The following is a 22,996-nucleotide window of genomic DNA, read 5'->3' as shown; positions in this document are numbered from 1 at the left end:
GAGAAAGATTGGTTAAGGATTCACGCTGAAAAAGGCACGTGGTGTTGAGATTATAAATTTTTAAATCTTTTTCATCCGATTACTTAGTTAATAAATGATAGGATGAGGTTTTTTTTTTAATTTATGTTTTGTGTCTACCTTTTAAATGAATGTTTGATTCATAAACATGAATATCGGATAAATAAAATTGAAAATTATCTTGATCAATATCGTAAAATTAAAATTTTAAATCATATAAATTAGCATAATAATTTTTTTTATATTTCTATCCAAAAATTGAAATTTTAAACTGTATAAAAGATAAATATGTATATCTCTTTATATCTATATATGAATCATGGATATTATTTTCATAGATATCTCACATATTAGTGTACTCATATAAAAATTTTAAAAAGAATACCATACATCATGCACCGTTCATCATTTATATAAGTTTAGAGTTAATAATTTAATTTAAATTATATACCTGTAGGTCGTTTTTGCTATAAAAAAATTATTTAACTCTTCTAGAAAAAAATGTAGGAATGCTTTTAGACCAATAAATAAATATATAAATAAAAGGTTAAAGAATAAAATGTATAAAAAATTTTCTTGCGAGTAATAGTTTATGCTAATTATTCTCATATTAACTTATCAAACTCCTGTAGTATAAGGTTGATATGATTATGCAATATTTGTTAATAGTTTGTATAGTGTGTGTGTTTATATGCCCTATTATGCCCATAAATATATGCAATTATTCATGAATCATGATATGTTTTTTATGTTTTCACAGGTTTAACCAATTTTAACACAACTCAATTCAGATTACCTAAAGGTAGCCAATTTAGTTATTTATCACATTGTCCATTTATTTTATTTTCATTTTGACCTCTTAGTTATGTAATTTTTCTTTTCTTTGTAGTGGGTAGTCAGTGATGGACCATCAACACATTTTGTATTTTTTTCTTGCCTGGAGAATTTATGTGAATATGATGACAATATATGGGGTTGGCTTCTTTTATTTTACTTATATTTTGAGAAGGGATAGTGAGAGAAGGGCTATAAATGAAAGAACTTTTGCTAGATATGAGTCACGAAGAGATATAATAGATTCCCTTATTAAGTCAGGTGATAATAATTGTATATGGGAATTAAGAATGTGCACAAACACATTTCAACATCTTTGTGAGGTCCTAAGGGTACGAGGAGGCTTGGTGCAACTTGGTAGAGTTACAATTGAGGAGCAAGTTATTGTTTTTCTAAATATACTAGCTCACCACACAAAGAACAGGAGTATTCAAGTAAGGTTCTCTAAATCAGGTCAAACTATTAGTAGATATTGTTATAGGGTCTTAGCTGTTATTTTAAGGTTAAAAGATGAATTATTTGTCAAGCCACAACCAATTCCAGAAAATAGTGGCGAAACCAAATGAAAATGGTTCAAGGTATACTTTATTTAAGCAATGTAAAATATAAATTACTTGTTTTTCATTAGACGTAAATTAATAAAATTATACTTTTCTAATGAACATGTAGGGATGTTTAGGTGCCTTAGATGGTACTTATATAGCAGTAACACCAAATGCAGCCGATAGACCTAGGTATCAAACAAGGAAAGGTGGACTTGTAATAAATGTCTTAGGAGTTTGTACCAAAGATATGCTTTTATCTACGTACTAGCTAGATGGGAAGGATCGGCTTCAGATTCTAGGATACTACATGATGCAATAATCAGGCAAAATGGTTTGAAAGTCCCAGTTGGTATGTAAATAATTGATATTTATTATGTATAGTTTGTTATTAAACATTTTGAAAATCCTAATACTAAATCAATTTTAATCTTTTTAGGTTTATATTATCTTGTTGATGGTGGTTACACAAATGGGGAAGGTTTTCTTGCCCTGTATAGAGGTAGGCGGTACCATATTCAAGATTGGGCCATCTGCAGACGCCCGCCACAAAATCTTGAAGAGTTATTTAATTATAAGAATACTCAAGCAAGAAATGTCATAGAGAGATGTTTCGGGCTTTTGAAGAAATGATGGGGTATACTTAGGAGTCCTTCATTTTACCCCATAAGAACACAAAGTCGAATGATTTTAGCATGTTGTTTACTACACAATTTTATTCGTATCAACATGGCAATAGATCCTGAGGAATTCGCTCCACTTGCAGATAATAAGATGCCCATAGGCGAAGAACCATTAGTCGGAACTATTGAGCCAAGTAATGAGTGGGCTGAAAAGAGAGATAACCTTGTACAAGAAATGTGGCATGATTTTAGGCTTAGGCAAGAACACTAGTGTTTGAATGAGTCAGTTAATAATTGTAACTTTTGTTGTGTGCTAACCTTCTAATGAATGTTGCTTAATTATTGTAGTCTCTATTTTATGTGTTTGAGCTACACTTTTGTTGGAAGCCATATTTACTTTTAAATTTGAAAGCCATGTTTTCACCTAGGGATTATTGTTTACTCTAAAATTTTGTAATGCATAAATTACAGGAAAAAGCTTGTTTTGGGTTATTCCAACGACTTTGCATTTTTTTGTTATTTTTTGAAACCATTCATCCATTTCCTCTCTAGGTTTTTCTTCCTCTCATACTTCTTAATAATAAGTTTGGTTCAATAGTTATATATATTATGGTATCACTTTAAATCCATTAAAAAGTTAATTAATTTTTCAGGATAGTTCAAAATGGAAAATGAAGGAACTGGAAACATTGAGATGAATAGCACATCAAAAAAATGTAGACAAAATTGGACAGAGAATGAGGAGAATACCATACTATCAATTTAGGAAGAATTAGTATTGGCTGGCTACAAGGGAGATAATGGGACATTTAAGACTGACACACATGAGGAGGCTACAAAAAGAATGATAACTAGCATTCCTGGTGTTATTATTACTGTCAAGCAAGTAGTTAACAAAATGAAAAGATGGTCTATAAAACAGAATGAAGTAGTGGATATGATGAACACAAGCGGGTTTGGTTGGGATGATGCAAGAAAGTGTGTCATAGTTGAAAGTGAGCAAGTTGTGACTGAATTTCTATAGGTACATATGTTGTTGGTAATATTATTCTTAAATTTATTGTGCACTTATTATGTGATAGCTAATATGTGTGTGTTTTCAATAAATAATCTATTTCACAATTTTTTTTAAACTTGTAGAAATATCCAAAGGTGGGAAATCATGCAAATAAGGAGTTTAAAGAATTCGAAAGATTGCAAGGTATTTTTGGTAAAGATCATGCTAATGGGCGAGGAGCTGAGACAACTGTAGGTGTTGTTGAAGGGTTGAATGATGACACAAATAATGTCATTGAGACTGATTTAGAGCTTGATGAGGAGCATACTTCGGCGGTACCTACAGAGAATCATATGTCTAATGGTCCTAATATCTCTAGACCTCCACTAAAACGTCAAAATGTTGGATGTTGCTAACAAGTTTATTGAGAATATGGACAATTATATGTCTGCAGCAAGATCTGACATATTACTTACTGTGAAAAAAATGCCTGATCCTCCTATGTCAAGAAACTTAGGTGAAGAGGTAAAGAAGCTTGGTTTGAGCGAGGATGAGAAGGTTGATTTAATGATCAAGTTCTCTCATAAGCCTGAGTATGAGAAATATTTTTGGGACTTGAATAATGCCCAAAGGATAAGTTTTGTGAAAAAACATTATGGGATTACCATAATCTTTGCATAGTATGAGAGGTGTGTAGCTTTGGTGAAGTTGATATTTTTGTATCTATGGATGTATGTCTTTAAGTTGATGTAGCTACTCAAAGCTTTCATTTCATGATGACTATTTATGGTTTTTTGTATAGTAGTTGACAAACTTTATAGGTTTCATTGCATCGTATTTTGTTGTAGTTGTTGACAACTATATATGTTGTAATTATATTTTATTAATGTTAGTTTGTTACATATTCTATTTGTTGAATTTGGTTCATTCTTGATTTAACCACTGTTTGTGAAAAGCTTCAAAATTTCATGTAATAGAGTTGATATATATATACATGGAACTTGGTTTCTGAGATCAGGACAAAGCTAGAGAAGGCCCAAGTTGGGGCTTTGGACGTGTATTTCCCCCAAAAAGAACATATTCTACAGGTTAATGCACATTAGTCCCATTTTATATATATATATATATATATATATATATATATATATATATATATTTGCAAGTTAATACACATTGTTGTTCCTTTTTATTTACAATACCCTACTTTTTTTAAACAAAAAAATTGATATATATATTAGGTACATGTTGATAAAAATATATGCACATTGCTCCCACTTTTCTTAAATAAAAAATATTGTATATATGTTTTTTCATGTTGATGCACATAATATATAACAATTATATTTTTAGTAAAAAATATTTATGAAAATTTCTTGTTTGGTTCCTTGATATCTTACAAATAAATTTTTATATATATAGTCTATTGCTTGCAAATTGAATTTTTTTTTACAAATTAGTACATATGGTTTTAAAAATTTATAATTTTAGAAGATTATATTTACAAATTTTATTATTTAGTCTCTTGACATTTTGTAATTTTGTTTATATACTAATAACAATGTGAAAATTAATTGTTTGAAACCTGATTTTCTTTAAATTAGTGTATATAATATATAGTATATTTAATACTATTATATGGATTATAGATTATAGTATATTTAATAAGACTATAGAGTAACAAATTTTATTGTTCATTCGACATATTAACCGAATTTATCATGTATTTTTAGCAATAAAATTTATTTGCATATATTTTAAAATTTTAAAAAATATAATTATAATTTAATAAGTTATTAATTATAAAAAAATTTAATTAGGTCAATGTTGAAATTGAGAAAAACCTTTAAATTTACTTGTGAATTTGTTTATTGTAAAACAAATATATGACAGTACAAAGAGTTTAGAAGTAATTTTACAATATTTTGTCTAGTACTTATTGAAATCAAACGAAGAACATCACAAAATATTTTGTGCTATCCACAAGATATCAAACAAGGTACAGTACAAGTAGTTGTCTTGTACCATAACTACTTGTTCTGTTCTGTACCACTTGTGTTGTACTTGGCTACGTATCAAATGGTCCCATGGTATAGGTTCAAGGAGCTCCTACGGAGATGTCCTCAGCATGGGTTCCCCGAGTGGATGATCATTCAGACTTTCTCTAATGGGTTAAACCCAAGTACGAAGCAGTTACTTGATGCTACGGTAGGAGGTACCTTAGGGAGCAAGACCCCATAAGAAGCCCGACATCCCATTGAGGAAATGGCTATGAACAGTTATCAATGGAACATAAGGGATAGAAAGAAGGTAGCTGGACTTCATGAGATAAATGCAGTTACTTCATTGGCGGCTCAAGTGGAGTCATTGAGCAAGAAATTAGACACTTCTAATAGAGTGGCGGCCGTGACTACTTGCACAAGGTGTGGGAGAGGACATGCTCCATCTAATTGCCCGATTTCTATTGGTGGTATATCCTCGGTAGAGCAAGTGGATTTTGTGGGTAATGCAATGAGAAACCAAGGCAATCCATATAGCAACACCTACAATTTGGGTTGGAAGAGCCACCCAAATCTTTCATGGAGTAATCAAGTGCAATAGAAGACAATGGAACCACCCGGTTTCCAACAACAACAACAAGCCCCGAACATGGAAAACAAAGTTTCAGGGTTGGAAAATCGAAATGACCAATCTAGAGAAGGCTTTAACCAAGTTTCATCCAATCATCGGATACAAGGTTCCAATCTGTTGAAGCCATACTTCGCAACCACACAGCGTCATTACACAACTTGGAGAGTCAAGTGGGGTAAATTGCAAAGTCATTATCGGAGAGATCTCAAAGAAGCTTGTCTAGTAACACTAAAACCAATCCGAGAGAGCATGTGAATGCGATCACTTTGAGAAGTGGTCGTGAGGTTGAGGGTAGCTTCCGAGTGAGAAGACCAATGTTGAAGTACCTGAGGTCACGTAGGATGAGGAGAGAACAAAAAGAAAAGAGGTGGCACCCCACCTTACAAAAGAATATACCGAACAAGAAGAAAGAGCCCAGAAGCTTCATCATTCCATGCAACATTGGTAACATGGGTGAAGAAATAGCATTGGCGGATTCAGGGGCTAGCATCAACGTCATGCCTTATACTTTCTTCCAGAAGCTAGGCTTGGGAGAGCCTAGGCCCACTAAGATGACATTGCAATTGGTGGACTGAACGGTTAGACATCCGAGGGTATTATTGAAGACATACTTGTGAAGGTCTACAAGTATATATTTCCTGTAGACTTCGTAGTGTTGGATGTTGATGAGGATGGTGACATTCCTTTGATTCTTGGGAGGCCCGTCTTGCATTCTTCCAAAGCTTTTATCGACATAGATGGCGGGGAATTGACTTTATGATTTGGGGATGACAAGCTTACATAATGCCTCACCGAAGCCATGAGACATTCTCTAGACTTTGATGATACTCTTTATTTTTCTTGACACTACCGAGGAACTAATAGATGAATGTGTGCAGGAAATGATGTGTCCGAACCCGTACGAGGGGTTGCTAGACTAAGAAGTGGAAAATAAAGATGTCATGATACTTGGTCTAGAAGAAAAGGTACAACCTACACCGTGGATCATGAAGAAAATGCTTCGGAAGATGAAACGCGCAAGGAGACGTCACAAGAAACGGCCTAAGGCTAATGGGGATGTGGAAGAACGGAGTAAGAGTGATAAACCCTTGTACGGTAACAAAATTGATAACTCCTCCTCTACCTTCAAAAGACTATGTTCATCATGCTTTCAAGTTATGGGTAAGAGAAAAATCTTCATCTGTGAGTAACCATGAGGTAAGGTCAAGTACGTCAAGCTAAGTGACGTTAAACAAGCGCTTCTTGGGAGAGAACCCAAGTCTTCACTATTTTTATAGGTTTTAGTTAGTTTTTATATGAATAAGAGCTTAAGTGTTTGTGTCTTAATATTTTACATGCTATTGTTGTGATTTTCCCATGGATCATTGATGTTTTTGGGTACTTAATTGTGTGTGGTGAAGTATATTGGTTGTTTGAGCGTGTTTTTCATGTTTCTGTAGTTACTTTTACATAATGTAGACAGTCTTTGAGTACTTGTAAATGTTCAAAATTTTTCTGCAAAGCTTGTAATTTTTTCTAAGTTATCCAGAGAAGACACAAGACCATGTGGAAATTCGACACGGGCGTGTGTTTTCTTTCAGAGCTCATCCCGAAAGGACACAAGGGCATGTGTCTGCCCCGGTGAACGATCTTGTGATGGTCACACGTCCATGTGAAATTTTCACACAGGCGTGTATTTCTCTGCAAAGGCTTAGAGATCTATCCCGAGAAGACACAAGGGCGTGTGTCTGCTCTTATGTCTGACCTTGTGAACTACACACGGGAGTGGGTAATTTCCACACGCCCGTGTGATTTCCTAGAGAGTTCTCCTCCATCGTGAGAAGACACAAGGGCATGTGAATGGCCATGTGAAGATCTACGCCGTGTGGAATTTCCACACGGGCGTGTGAAACACTTAGATGAATTTCTCGTGTGGACAGAGAGGCCACAGGGGCATTTGGATGCTCCTATGGGTTAGGCACACGAGCGTGTGTAAGTTCCACACTCCCGTATGGATACATTCATAGACGAAGTGTGCTATCCTGAGAGCACATAGGGTGTGTGTGTCTGCCCCTGTGAAGCTCCCCTGTGGAGTCACACGAGGCGTACGTAATTTCCACAAGCCCTTGTGGATGTACAGAATTCTAAAGGCTGCGATTTCTCTTTATAAATCTTATTCGTCTTTTCATTTTCATACTCCCAAACACTCAGAGAATGCATCCTTGCACTTTCTTGACCTCACACCATCATTTTAGAAAGATTTTACTCGAGTTTTCCGGCTGATTTATAGATTTTCATCTTCATCTTGTTAGTAAACACTTATTCTCTCTTTTCTTCACCATTACTTGGTTTTATTTGATTAAACTGGTGAATGTGCTTTTTTTTTCTATGCTAAAGTGGTTATTGCATGTTTAGAATGAGTTTAGAAATGAATTTGATGTAATTTTCATGGATTTTTGGATAGTGGTCATGTGGCTTTCACGCCCCATGGATTTACACGGGCGTGTGGAATTTTCACATGGATGTGTGGATTTCTGCAGAATTGTTGATTTGAGTGAATTTAATCGATTTCTTTCTCAATTCTTGCAGATATGGCACCAAGATCAAAGAAAGCGACCGACAAACGTCCCAGGGAGGATTCCTCTGAACCTGAGCACTTAGAGTTCGCGATCCCTGAGCATTAGGCTCATTTCGAACGATTAGCGAAACTCAAGTTTGGACATTCGACATTCCCAAACTTGAGTGCACTATGAGAGATTCAGTGAGGAGACGAGATAGCTAATGAGGTTAAGGAGCTTCTTGTCGTAGGCAGCTGGCGAAGATTATTGCTTATTCTGGAGCCGGCAATTCATATGCTCACACTGGAGGTCCTTGCGTCATTTTAGATCAATCGCGATTACACTTGTTTCTCGAGCATCAACACTTAGTTTAGAGCATTTGGACAGCACTTTAGCATGAGCGTCTCCAAGTTTTCGGTCTGACTTGGATTGTATGATGAGGCATTTATAGACACAAAAGAGTACGCTCAGTTACCAACGGACTATCCTTGCATTCTAACTCCTCAGAGAGCGCATAGAGCATTATGCAAATGGGGACAATATGAGCCAGGAGTGTCTAAGGCCATGTGCCTAGCCCGATCGAGCTACAAATATCTTCATGTTGTACTCAGTAGATTAGTGAGCGGCCGAGGTGACAACACACGTGGTTTTAGCAGGTAAGAGTTATCCTGTCTATATTCTATGGTACAGAGCCAGCTCATCCATCTTGGCCACATTCTCGTACAGTACCTGACGCATTAGGGGAAGTATGCTAGGATTGGAGTCATTTTCTCAGGCTCGTATATTTCGAGACTTATCATGGGTATGGGTCTCTTGGATACGATCAAAGGGGCTAAAGAAGACTATCGTACCATCTCCGTTCAGCATTGAGACTATGAGATTGATAGGGTGGTCTAGAGATACGAGCCGGAGTCTATGTTATGATCATGCCCCCATCTAAGACAACTGAGGAAGTTGCAGCAAAAGGGTCATAGCCAGTACTTGAGCCATAGATAGAGCAGGTACAGGCAGGGCACCCCCCGCAGCACAGGAGCCACCTCTAGTGTGGATCTTTCACCGACTCAAGACCATGATCATTCTGAGATGCTCGAGAGTGTTGTAGGGGTGCTACAGGCAGACTTGGTTGAGGTTTGCACTACACAGACCATGAACTACATGGAGGTCATGCCGCGTCTCGATACCTTACAGTAGATCCTCGAGCGAGACGCTACATCTCCCTTCGTTATAAGACCTCGTACACCTTAGGCTCCAACAGCATCGCCATTGTCACGCCCTGACTCGCGGGCCCATGGGACGTGACAATCGCCGCAACAATCCCGAGGAGGGATACCCCGCCACTCAACCCATCGAATGCCGCAAGACTGTTCAGTACACCTGGAATTCAACAATATATAACGCAAATACAAAGACAACGATAATAACAACAACACAACAACAACAACAACAACAACAACAACAGGATACAGAAAAATATAGAGGTTCACAAAATACACAGGGAAACAAACCTAACAACAGTAGGAAATGGTAATACACAAAAGTTTAAGAGTACTTAAATACTAAACCATGCAACAAGGTTTCTACACACTAGTGGATCCATAAGTCTTATAACATGTTCCATAATAGCAATAACATACATGAACTGAAGGAAATACAATAGAAGACATAACAGAAGCAAATGCCCAATACGCTGCCACACTGCCACACCTACTACCTACAACAGACTGGGAGGAAGAAAGAGGGATGAGTAACTAAAGTTACTCAGTGAGGGAAGGTTAGCACAACCTTAGCAGAAAATACACCAACAGTAAAAATAATAACAAATCATCAAAATACATGCTTTACCAAAATAATACTAGTTTAGAAACTTTTAACATGCATAATAGAAGTCTTTAAAAGGATTAAAAACATAATAATACCAAGAAAACCCTTTTTACCCCAACTAGGGTTTACAACACAAAAATCATAAAACATGGTTTTGAAATAAACATAATACCCAACACTCACCCAACATAACATGGTCTAGAGAACTCTCTAAACCTTCGCCGTGACCATGGCTAGGTTCAGAGCCGCCAAGGTACTCATGCCCTTGACGTTAACCCATCAGTTCACCGGTTGGTGACTCCGACTACCCGATGAATATCCAGTCAGGGCTCTACACTCCCACATGAACTGGCTCTTGTAGTAATCAACCGGTCAACATGCCACCTCAACAGGCTGGCCGTGGAGACCGCCTACTGCAGTAGGATATCACCAAAACAAATCACCACAATAAACATAACTCCACTCGGAGTACAATATCCATCCATAATCATAAATCAAGAATACCTCGGCCATTAGCACGAGGACAAGATAAACACATAAGCAAAGCCCAAACTTTTAATACAAAATACTTTGCAAGTCTCAACACAAGAAACAACATAGAAATCCTATCCTTTCGACAATTCCAAATTTGTTTCAAGCCTAGGATTTCACAAACTCATGGATACATATATCAATCACAATTCCAACAATAACAATTCAAAAGCCAAATGAGACATCCAAGATTTGTCTCAACAATAATTATCATTCACCAAAATACCAAAACGAGTATAAATCAATAAAACTTACTTGAAACATGATATGCATATAAATAGCTATTGGCATTCTTCTAATAAAGCTATGCTAAAATAATTCCACTCACATGATCGGCAATTTGTCTTCCTCGCAAGCTACTCCTCGGGTAAGTCTTTGCCTCGAGCCAAGACTTCTTCTCCTTGCCAAAGCATAACAAAACACAACAAAAATTAGCAAAAACAAAACAAACAAGAAAACCCCTAAGTTTTCTAACAAACAACCCTAATTCGATCCTAGGATTAGTTCAAAACTAGGTTTAAAGGTTACAAATGAATTCCTAGGGGTTTTAGCTTCATTCTAATCCAAAGAAATCAAAGAAACAACTAAATATTGCCGGTACTACATTAACTTCGAAGTTGTTACAGTAAAATCGAACCTTATACTATGGTTTTCTCCCAATTTACAACTCTAAATCAAAAATTTTCTTCAACAACATTCTCATACATGAATCATAAATCATTGGCTTCAATTTAAGCCTATAAATCACCAAATCCATGAAGAAATTGAAGTTTTTATACATTTACAAAAACAAGGAAATACAGGAGAAATACAAAAAAAAACATTGTATTTAAGGCTTACTGGATTCGGGAGTGAGGGAGGAATGATTTTGGTATTTAAGTTCGCCGGAAATTCTCACCGGAAAATTTTTTCTTCTAGGGTTATGGTCGGCCGAACAAGAAGCAAAGAAAGAAAGAAATGAAGAAGAGAAGAAGCCAAGTTGGTTTTCTCATTCATTTTCTCATCTTTTTTTAATAATATATAGGAAATGACCTAATTGCCCTCTTAATAGAAAAATCGTAGAAATAGATCCAAATGACGGAATTGGCCCCAATTTTTCACATAAAAGCTACTATGTAAACATGCAAAAATGCCACTACTACTAAATGATCATTTTACCCCTAATGCAAGCATAAAAAAAAATCTAAATAGACCCGAGGTCTAAATCAGGACACGGTACAACAGCCATCACCAGATCCACCGGTACCATTTGACTTAACACCACCAACAGTAGAGCTAACCCCAGCTGATACCGACGCTTGATGCATCTTTATTTTTCTTTATTCTTGTTTTTCATATTTAATTTCAGTATTCCATTTTGGACTTATATCACTCAGAATGGATCTTCATTATGAGTCTATCTTTTATTTTTGTTGTCTCAAGTTGTATTTTATTACTTTATCTTTATATACTCGAGTTTATTTTGTTTTTGTTGAGCTTTCACTAAATCCTCCTTGTGTATACGTGCAGATGGTCTTGTGAATATGGAATTTGAGGACTAGTCACAGACATGGTCCATGTGATTTTCACATGGCCGTGTGTGCTCCACAACCCATTGGAACTCAACTCTCAAGGAATATAGCTCCATCAAACGTACCATTAAGAGTTCAGGGGAGTATTGTTTCAATTGCCCACCTTCACATATGATTTTGAATGTTATACTTTTTATTGTGCTTGCATGCATACATTGAGGGCAATGCACATCTTAAGTGAGTGAGTGTGTGTGTGTGTGTGTGTGTGGGGGGGGTTTACATTACACATATACATTACACAAGTTTTGACTGAAAATGCTCACATAGCCAATGGCGGTTCACCTTAGATGTAATGGTTGTATTCTTAAGTTTAGGAGAATTTTTAACATTGAATGTTCTCATGCTCTAGTTTTTACATGAATTTCTAGGAATTTTTGCCCGATTGACACTTGTTTCACTACTCGCTCATGAAACCTTGTGGAAACTCAAGTTTGATGTTTAAGGGACTAGTTATTTTTGTTTATTGTGTTAATTTTATGAAAAAATATAAATATTGTTGAATGAAAAAAAATATATATATGTTTGTTTTGGTTGTGCATTTGGGGTAGAAAGCGCTACCACCTATGAAGTATGAAGCTACTCTCATAAGTTGGATACTAGTTATGCCCTAATGAGAGAAAGAGTTATCTCATGGGATGAGTGAAAGCTACTATCCCGTTAGAAAGAGCTACCACCTCGAAAGTGTGAAAGCCACCTTAGGGGTCGCTTTGGAAAGGGCTACCTTAGAGGATGTGTGAAGCTACTAATGTCTTTTGGCTTTTATTTGTATATAAATAAGTCCCTTATGCTTAGAACTTTGAGGAGTATATGTTGGGTTGACTTGAGTGAGTCTACACACACTTACACAATTTCGGGCTTGTTGTCCTTTTTTATTCGAGTTTTTAGCTAGAGCATTGATTTTTCGTATTTAGTGTTGAAATTTTCCCTTACTTGTAGAATGCTTCCCTTGCATGTTTTGGTGAACCTAAGGCCAAGTACTTTCAATATTTCTTTCTTCTATACTTTAATGTTTTATTTTTGCTTGAGGACAAACAAAAGTTTAAGTGTGGGGGAGTTTGATAAGTGCATGTGTATTACTAATACGAAGTATTCTTTTCTTATGATGAGCATTACTTTTCTCATATTTTATTGCTAATACATGTGTATTTGTGTTCTTGTGAGCATGTAGGATTGTGGAGACAAGTATAGAAGATAAAAGCCAAAGTAGATTTCGATTCTAATTTGTTGATGAAATCTTAAAGTGAACACATGAGAAGACACTAGTCATGTTCAAAGGCATGTGAGTGTGTGCTAACCTGAATTGTGCTCAAGTGAATATGCAAATTGGAGGGGCACAAAGGCAGTCACACTCATGTGTTCTGACTTGTGCAAAGCTAGCAAGATTGTCGTCAAATGTGTGGTTATTTGAAGATGCAACACGATCTACGACATAGACGTGTGCCCGTTTATGTTGCCTCAATGAAAAGTGTGAAATTGAGAGTATTTTTGGTGGAGTATTGTAGCAAATCAATGTAGTAGTTACTGTTTATAAGCCGCCAAAAATTCATTACCTGCATATTCACACGAGCACGTGGAAATTCCACACATCTGTGTAGATGCCCGATTCCAGCGCTATTTAAGTCGTGATTTCATCCCGATTTCAGAATCTTTTCTCCATCTTTGGAGACTCTCACGACTAGGGTTTGGAGAGGCTTTGGCAAGGCTTTTAGAGAGGTTCATGGCCTTTAACACCGCATTTTCTTCAAAATAGAGTTATTGGGGGAGATTTTGTTGGCACCAATCTGGCAAGATATGCCCTAGGCTTGATGAATGGACCTTTGGAGAAGACGCGGCCACTCCACAGACTATCGACATGAATACCAAGGGGGTTTTATTCATGGATTACATAACTTTAATTTTGATTTCATTATTGATTCTATTATGCTCCATGGAGAGCAAAAACTCTTAGTGGGTACTTGACTTGTAAACTCTAGGATGTTATTGTTTCTTTGACCTTTTATTATGCTTTCATTAATTGATGTTTCAATTGAGTTCCAATCTTGAATGCTTGTTGAGTTGATTTCCCTTAGACTGACACTAGAGTTGAGAATCCATTTTGGTAATCCTTGTGGATGAGTGACACACCATGAGGGATAAGCAAGGTAGATTAGAGAGGGTTGAGAGGGTCAGTCAAGAGGTAGCGGAGCGTCCTTTTTCCCCTCCGATGTGATTTATCCTATTTTAACGTTCCAAGAGTTCTTTGCAGTTACAGTAGAGTGAAGTGCTAAGAGACGAACTCCGCTGGGGTTTAGTTGTGCGAGCAACAGAGTGAAGCGTTAAAATAATCCTTAGTATCTGGGGCTTAATTGGACTAGTGGTCTTTCGCCTGGACCAAAGGATTTGATCTATATTAGGGAATAGGGTTTATCACTTTGAATCCCTAGAGGCTAAAGCAACCTAGCACAATGAGAGATGTTGGGACAGAGAGATTTCTCCACCGAGGCATAGTGTAGGGTTATTCACAGTTGACTCATTAGACTTCGTTTAGGAAGCATAATGATTGGTCTTGCACTTGAAACAGTAGTCCTAGGGTGAGCAATGTCTGGGTGCCCCATTTATCGTCGATTGCCTCTCCTATCTTTTATTTGCACCTCCTTCTTCTTTTCTTATTTCTTCTTGCATTGATTTGTTTTCGCATCACTATTAATTCATCTTTGTTCTAGTTAAATAGCAATTTTTGTGTTTCTAATCACTATTCCCTATGGATTCAACTACCCACTCACTGGGGTATTATTACTTCGACCAACCCGTGCACTTGCGGTACACTCGCAAAATGGTGCGTCAGAGGACAAAATTAGTTATACATTAGATTGTTTTTAGGATAGATGCAATGCGATTTAAGTAAATTTAAAGTTCTTCTGATATTTGTTTTGGACATTTTTTTGTTTAAGTTTCATGTTTATGATTTTGCTATTTTTCCCATCATATTTATAGGGATGCTTCTGATGATGGCAAATGAAATGACGGCTTCTTTTCTTTTCTTTTTTTTTTAAAAAATTTTTGTGGGTTTTATAGATTCAAAAATCATTATTTCTATTTTTGGAGGTTTTGAGATTTATGTTGTTTCTTTTTTGTTTCTTATTATTTGGCAGTTGTATACACTGCAGTTAAATGATTAATAATATGAGCTTGTTTGTAATTATTTATGCTAATATTAGAGAATAGAACTTGCTTGCTTTGGATATTTTGATGTTTGTATTGCTTTATTATTTTTTTCATGGTTATTGTCCTGTAGTTTTTTTAATACTATAGATCTGTCAGGTGTCTGAAATATCTCATTCATTTTTGTAGACATTATATGCACATAAAAATGAAGTATGGTTTGTTCAATTTTCAAATGAGGGGGAATACTTGGCATCATCTTCTAAAGATTGCGCGGCCATCATATAGGAGGTATGTTACAGATTTTACCTTTCTTGTGAATTATTAAATTGTCATTGTTAGTGCTAAATCATTAGGTACCAAACTTAAATTCATATACATTTTTTTATAGGATTTTCAATACATAAAAGAGACTTGGATTTCTCATAGTATTTCTAGTTCTAAGTGGTGGAGAAAATGGCATGTAGAACATTAGATAGTGCAGGACATTGGATAGTGAATGGACAATGAGAATAAATGCCACTACCATATTGTCCTTTAGGATTCATTTTTCTGCTAATATATAGATAAATGCAGATAAAACAAAGCACTCAAAGGAAAAACATAATGGTAGCGTTCAATAACAAGAAAGTGGAAAAAATCTGGTTAACCTTCAAATCATCAGACCATGGAACACTGTATCAGCTGGGTTGATAAGTATCTGCATATAAAGCAGAATGATTTCAGTAGTTATGCATTGCAACTAGATGTAAAAATATTGTAATACCTCCAAGGAAAATGCTCAGCTAAAAAGGAGTTGAATCAATTTTAAAGTTGGGTTTAGTGGAAGGAGAGGAGAGCAGTAGGAAGACACTGTAATTTTTTTTTGACATTATTTGTAAGATAAACATATATTGGTATCTCAAGTGTTTGTCTATTTGTTAACTGATATGATATTTATTTGTTGAAGGTACTTAGCTATTTTCATTTTCAGATATTAGAAGCATGAGAAAAATAAAACCATAATTTCTGCTTGCCTTCTTAGGTCACAAGCTTTGTGATTCCAAAGAATTCTGTATACATGATATATATTTTTTTAATATATATATATTGATATTTGCTTTTTCTTGTTCATTACAATTTACACTCATTCAGGTAAAAGATGATGACACATTGTCTCTGAAGCACACTTTGGAAGGCCATGTGAAACCTGTATCATTTTTAGCATAGAGCCTTGATGACACAATGCTGCTTACCTGTGGCAATGTAGAGGTCCTTAAACTTTGGGATGCGACAACTGGAATTTGCAAGCTAACAATGAATAATCAAGTGAACTGTGTTATTAGTTCATGTGCTTGGTTCCCTGACTCCAAAAAAATAGTTTGTGGCAGCTATGTGACGGATAATCGTGTACAAACATGTGATATAGAAGGCAATGAAATAGATGTTTGGGAAGGTGAGAGGATGCCAAAGGTCTCAGATCTTGCTATAACACCTGATGGTAATTCTTTGATCAGCATACGCTCTAACCGAGAGATTTGGATACGTGACTTGCAGAAGGGAACAGAGAAAGTCATACTTGAGGAGTACTCAATTACATCACTTTCTCTTTCAAAGGATGGAAAGTTCATGATTGTTAACTTGAACAGTGTGGAGATCTATCTATGGAGTGTTTATGGCACTTCCAACACACCAAACAGGTAGAGAGGGCACAAGCAAGGAAAATATGTGATTCGGTCTTGCTTTGGTGGATCTGATTGTTTGTTCCTTGCCAGTGGTAGTGAGGACTCAAAGGTAATAATTTCTATTCTGCCATTGTTACAATTTTTCCATCCTTCAGTAATTGCTAACTTTGATACCTTGACAATTGACATGGCTGTGACTTTATGCTTAGATGTGTACTTGTAATGCAATGCTCGTATAACTATTAGCTTTGCAATGTTTGATTGCCTTTTTATTTTTAAAATTATTGAAATCTGATTTCTTATAAATGTGCCATTAATTTTGTTGATCATATAATTGAAGGTGTCATTTGGTCATGAACCAAAACATCACCTGTTTAATTACCTGTATAAAGTTGACAAATCCATCACTTTAGTCTTGAATCCTTGATTGGTAGATATACATTTGGCAGAGGCATAATGAAGAACTTATACAAGTTTTATCAGGCCATTTGATGACGGTGAACTGTTTGAGCTGGAACCCTTCAAAGTGACATATGCTGGCATCAGCTAGTGATGATTGTACAATTTGCATATGGATGGCTAGTAGAAATACCATCAAGGTACATGCATGAGTTGCACTGAGAGAGATTTTCTCTGTACATATGTAAAGTTCTTATGTGCAAATTACGGTTTAATATCAGCATTCATTTTCACCCAATCTTTTTCCGCATAATTTAAGTTTTTGATAGCAACGTGAATTTATATGAGATAGCTACAAGTCTTGTAAACAGAGTTTTTGAGTATTTTCATGGGGGTGTTTTATTATCTTCCTGTATAGTAAAACTGTCATGCATTTCATGTTCATTATTTGCATTAACTAACCATATGTAAGTGCACAAAAATTGTGGAGGTTGGGTATTAGTGGCTTTTAATAAGATAACCTCTGAGGTATTCACCACTGACTAATACTAGATTTTGTGTGGGTGTCTAAGACACTAAGCATTGCAGTACTGTCAATCACATCGAAGACTTCATTTTGCCCTGATATGAGGTACTATTGAGGTCTATGGTATATCATAAATCACTTCAAGTGCATCACATCTTTTGGTTATTCTCATTGTATAGGTAAGATGTGGACCCTGCCAACACTTGTGGACCTACCTCCTTTTCATTAAAACTCTAGTTAAGTTGCTAAACCTGTTTGCTTTTCTTTTAACCCTTTCTTCTTCATCTTGTCATCTTGCTGGGAGAGTTTTGTGGAGAGAGAATTTTGGAGGGATTTCGGATGCCCATTCCATCATTGTCTCCCTCTTGTCTAAGCCTTTACACCCCATGACCATCTTCCTCCTCCATTCTTCCATTTTTCTCCTTTCTCTCCGTTCTCCCACTCCACCTTGCTCTCTTGGGACTTTTGATGAGAAGTTAATACCATCGCCGGAGTTTATATTTCTACCTGAGATCTTGATGGTCTGAGTGGAGACTAAGGAGATCAACGAACCGCCGGTGCTCTCCCAAAGTCTAGGTAGGTGTCTTGCTCTCTTGTTGGTGGTAGGGCTTGATGCTAGAGTTTTGGGAGAAGCATGTTGTATGTGAAATCTTAAGCATGGTTATAAGTTATTTTCTAATGAGATGCATGTTTTGAAGCTCCTAGTTGCTTGTGCTTATACTCATGCAACCCTTAAGATCCTTATAGCTTGTTATCTTTGTCCTACTCCATAGAACTTGAAACCTTTTTATGCCATCTTGGTCTAGTTACATGTTGTTAAGTGGGTGATTTATACTCTCTTGTGTCTATGATTGTCTTTGATGATGATGTTTGCTTGTAGAGCTTCACCCTTTTGATTTGTGTTTGGCTTATCCTTGCATGGAGTTATATATGTATACTTATATACACATGCAAAAGGCTAAATAGTTAGTCATACTTGAAACCACTTCTACTTATAGGTTGTAGAGCACTCTTGTGCCCATTGAATATCTCTAGTTCATGGCATCCAAGGATGTATATATATATACTCACATGCATGGAACCACCTCTATATGTATATACATATATGTTTGAAACCACTCATACATGTGTAGGAAACCATGTTCTCATTTGCATGAAACCATATGTTTACACCCTTAAATGTTAGCTTGCATGATCCATGCATTGGTGTATGGGTTTTACATGCATACACCTACAATTATATATATATATATATATATAGATTATTTTTATTTAATATGTGTGCATTACAATAGCGCTTAAGTGCCATGCATCGTGATTGTGATAATGAGAAATTATGTATGTATTGGCATAGTAAACCACTAACTATGTTGGTAGAGCATGAGTTGTGTTCAATTAATTATAGCTCTTGATGCTTTGCTTTTGTTGCTTCCTTTGAATCCTTGAGTTCTAATTTGTGGTTAGAATGACAATGCTTTGTTGTAGAGTGTTGGTATTTTAAACTAACTTATCTTTAGCCTTTGCGCTTGAACTCTTACAAGTATTCATGTCTATTTGGTTTGGTTTTCCCTTGAATTATAGGACCACCTTGAGGAATAATCTTGGATTTCTTTGAAATTTAGAAGATCACCAAGTAAGTAATCCCTTCAACTCTTGTATGTAAAATTTTATTGTTTTAAATTTAATTTATATAAATTTTCTGAAAATTAATTATGATAATTCTTTGAAATTTATTTTGGAAATGCCATCACATTCTATTATTTATGTTCTATTTACATAACTCTTAGACTTAGTTGGAACCTTGGTTTTTACCTTGCCAATATTTATATTTGTTTATTTTTTTTTTAGCAACCAAATTGTATAATAATATTCTTTTTCACCCATCTAATCATGCAACATGATGATTTTGAATTAAAATCTTAGTCATTCAAACAGAATTAGAGGGTTTGTACATTTTGGGTGATTATTTATTTATTATTATTTTATCATTATTTTTATATATTTTTCCATGAGATGTTTGCTTTTAGTGGAAATTTACTTTTCATTACATCTTAACGTGGGAGTCTGGCAAAAATTGGAAGTTGGGAATCTTTGTGTGTTTATTTATTTATTTTAATTATTTAATTGCTTTTTGTTATTACATGACATTGTTTTTGGCAAAATAATTATGAATTGTTGTTACTATTTCTTCAAAATAGTAACCAGGTTAAGGTTTGGAAAAGTTGCTATATTCTTTTGCATTTAATTAATTATTTCATTATTTATTATTCATTTATTTATTTACCTTATATTATTACATGAATTTCTTGGAAGACACATGTGAATATTTTGTATTCTTGGCTTTCAAATCTGTCTGAATATTTTGGGTCTCCAAATGAGCGATATGCAACGCTGTCAGTGGGGGTTAAACCCTACCCTTGTCGACAAGTAATTTTGGAAAAATAAGACTGCAGTTTCGCATCGTGTTCATTCGGTGAAATAATCAACGGTCACCTGATATTCAATCTCGGGTCACCGAGGGTAAATAAATGAATTCTGTTATTCTGACTTGGGTCAGCGAGGATAAACAAATGATCTCTGGTATTTACAGTGAATTTTGAGACATACTTTGGAATATTTTATTTATTGCTTTACCCTTTGGTTTTGTTTATACAATTTTGTGTTATTGATTTTGTGCAAGTTTCACACTTGAACTTTTGCTTTCAGTTTGTTTTTTGATTATTTACTGGGCTAGTGAACTCATGAATTTATTTTAAATCATTTCAGATCAAGAGCAGTAGACCCAGGGATCTTAGAAGGCTTCTAGTAGATGTCGTCCTTTGGAGTTGTATTTTATGTTGTTATATCAATTGTATGGTTGTTTAAGAACCTCCCAGTCTGTGTTTAGGTTTTGAGGCCTTGCAGGCTCATTGGGCCCCCCTCCTTGTGGGTTTGTGGCCGTTTGTCAGTACACCAGGTTCGGGGTGTGACACAAGCTCTGCAAAAACCAACTAATTACTGGTTGTGGGTGATTGGAGAGAATATGGGTCTCTAATAGCTAAGTTTACTATAATGGTATAACGTGTTTTATTTTTTTCTTCAATCCACAATGTATAGGCTCGATAACAGCATAATTTCTTTAATTTCATGTCAAGAATTGTCAATATTAGCCATATGAGAATCAAATGGAGTATATGATCAAAATATTCTTCTTCTTGACTAGCTCATTTTGTTATGCAAGTGTGTAGGCCTTTCCTTACTGATTTAGCTAGTGTTTTCTCATTGGATAAAGATTGCAGTCGCAGGTATGAACCTATGAACTTTTGTAAACCATCTCTTATGATTACAAGAAATGCTTTATAGAAGCAATAAAAATTGATATAACATATGAAACCTAGTAGTAATACAAATGATAGTATAACAGGTACCATCTATTCATGTTTGTCTGCTAGTTTTCTCCAGGGAAATGAATCAGGACTCAGGTTTCTTACAATGCTTGCACTTCATTAATTCTAGAAAGCTTACTTATCTACGTGGTCTTCTTGTCTTTCATTTCCTTGATAGTAAATTTTTCACTAGTTAAGTTATCAAACAATGTATTCTTTGCAATTGTTATCACTTGTGCCTCTGCTTAGAGCATAGCCTTTGATTGCCTTATATATTCATAGAATTGGGTGAGCTTTAGCATATAAAAAGAATAAACAAAAAATTTAGCAAGAAACAACACACAATCTTGATTGGGGTTTTCATAAATTTTTCTACAGAAGTCATAATGGTAAAGAAATAGAAGCTCACACTTTATAGAACAAATTCATGCAGTCCACCAGGATAGTTATATATATATATATGCATTGAATGCAGAAGGTTGATTGATTACTGAAAGAAATACATTTTCTTAGTAATATGCATGGCTACGGTTGAATTATTAGAAGACTAGAGTAATTTGTAGTTTCAGATGGTGTGTTCTAAATGTTGTGTAATAGTATGAGTGTTAAAATGGGTCCATGTACTTTGTATGAGTTTGTGTTTTGTATGACTTTCTTTTGATTGGGTTATCTTGTCCTTTTATGTATTTTGGTCTTATTGTCCAGTCTAGAACTCTCTAATAGCCTCTTTATAGAAAGGGGTTGATGTACTAAAAAAAGAAGAAGAGTTGTATGAAATAATTCCCTTGATCTTGATGAATGGATTCTCTCTTTTCTTCAGGGTAATCAAGAACTGAAGGAGGATTTCTACAGAAGCTGCAGCACTGCAACACTCAAGTAACAGATGCAATTTCAGGTATCATTGTCTTAATCGAAACTCAATCTAATTGCTCTACCACCTTCTGCTTGTGCCAACATGAATGAGATACTATAATATTTGCAACTATGCAATAAATTCGGCCAAAAAAGGAATATAAATGCAAGGTGCCTGTCCAAATGAATATCAAGCAAGGACATGTATCCAACTAAAGAAACTTGGAAAATTGAGAGATTGAGACTGGAACATACCATTTTTACTGGAAAGATATTCCTTTCCAAAGATCTCATTATTCAAAGGCTTGATCATCAATATGTGTTTGTGCGATCTTTATGAGGTAATCAAGGGTAAGTGCTTCAAAAGGATAGATGTTGGATGCTAGAGAAGACTTTGGAGAAGACAACCTTTGAGATACTTGTTGCATTATAGGCTGAGCTTGTGGATCAGTGTTAGTGCACTACATTGCTATTGAAATCACTGAAAGCACTTGGTTTGTGATCATTTGATTTGCTATATGAAGTGGAAGACGTGGATCAAGTATATCTTTCACTGACATATTCAATGATAAGTTGCTTAGGAGATCACCAGGATGTGTTCCATGTATCACTTCAAATGCTAAAATTCCGAAGCTATATACATCACATTTTCCAGTCACCCTCATTACATATGCAAGCTCTGCAAATACCAATAAAGAAAAGATTAGATGTAGTTCAATTCAATACTTCATTGTTGTTTATATTCAAGGTTGATAAATCTAATAAAGCTAATTACAAGGGAATATGAATAGAAGAAAAAATTAAAATGATTAGGAAATATATACATACCTAGTGCTATGTACCCATATGTGCCTGCAAGAAAACTCCAGTGTGATGAGTTGGGTTTTAGCGGTCTAGAAATACCAAAGTCTGAAAAACAAGCCTTGTATTCCTCATCCATAAGAATG

General features: G+C 35.4%; 2 pseudogenes; both read left to right on the top strand.

The window, feature by feature from the left end:
- Positions 1–977: 977 nt before the first annotated feature.
- LOC120256218 lies at positions 978–2,288 on the top strand (annotated as a pseudogene).
- A 573-nt stretch (positions 2,289–2,861) lies between these two features.
- Positions 2,862–22,077, top strand: LOC120256217 (annotated as a pseudogene).
- Positions 22,078–22,996: the final 919 nt, after the last annotated feature.

Source organism: Dioscorea cayenensis, unplaced genomic scaffold (assembly GCF_009730915.1).
Source record: "Dioscorea cayenensis subsp. rotundata cultivar TDr96_F1 unplaced genomic scaffold, TDr96_F1_v2_PseudoChromosome.rev07_lg8_w22 25.fasta BLBR01001341.1, whole genome shotgun sequence".
Taxonomy (NCBI): Eukaryota; Viridiplantae; Streptophyta; class Magnoliopsida; order Dioscoreales; family Dioscoreaceae; genus Dioscorea; species Dioscorea cayenensis.
The sequence above is the reverse complement of the archived record's forward strand: the minus strand, read 5'-3'. Positions and strand labels throughout refer to the sequence as shown.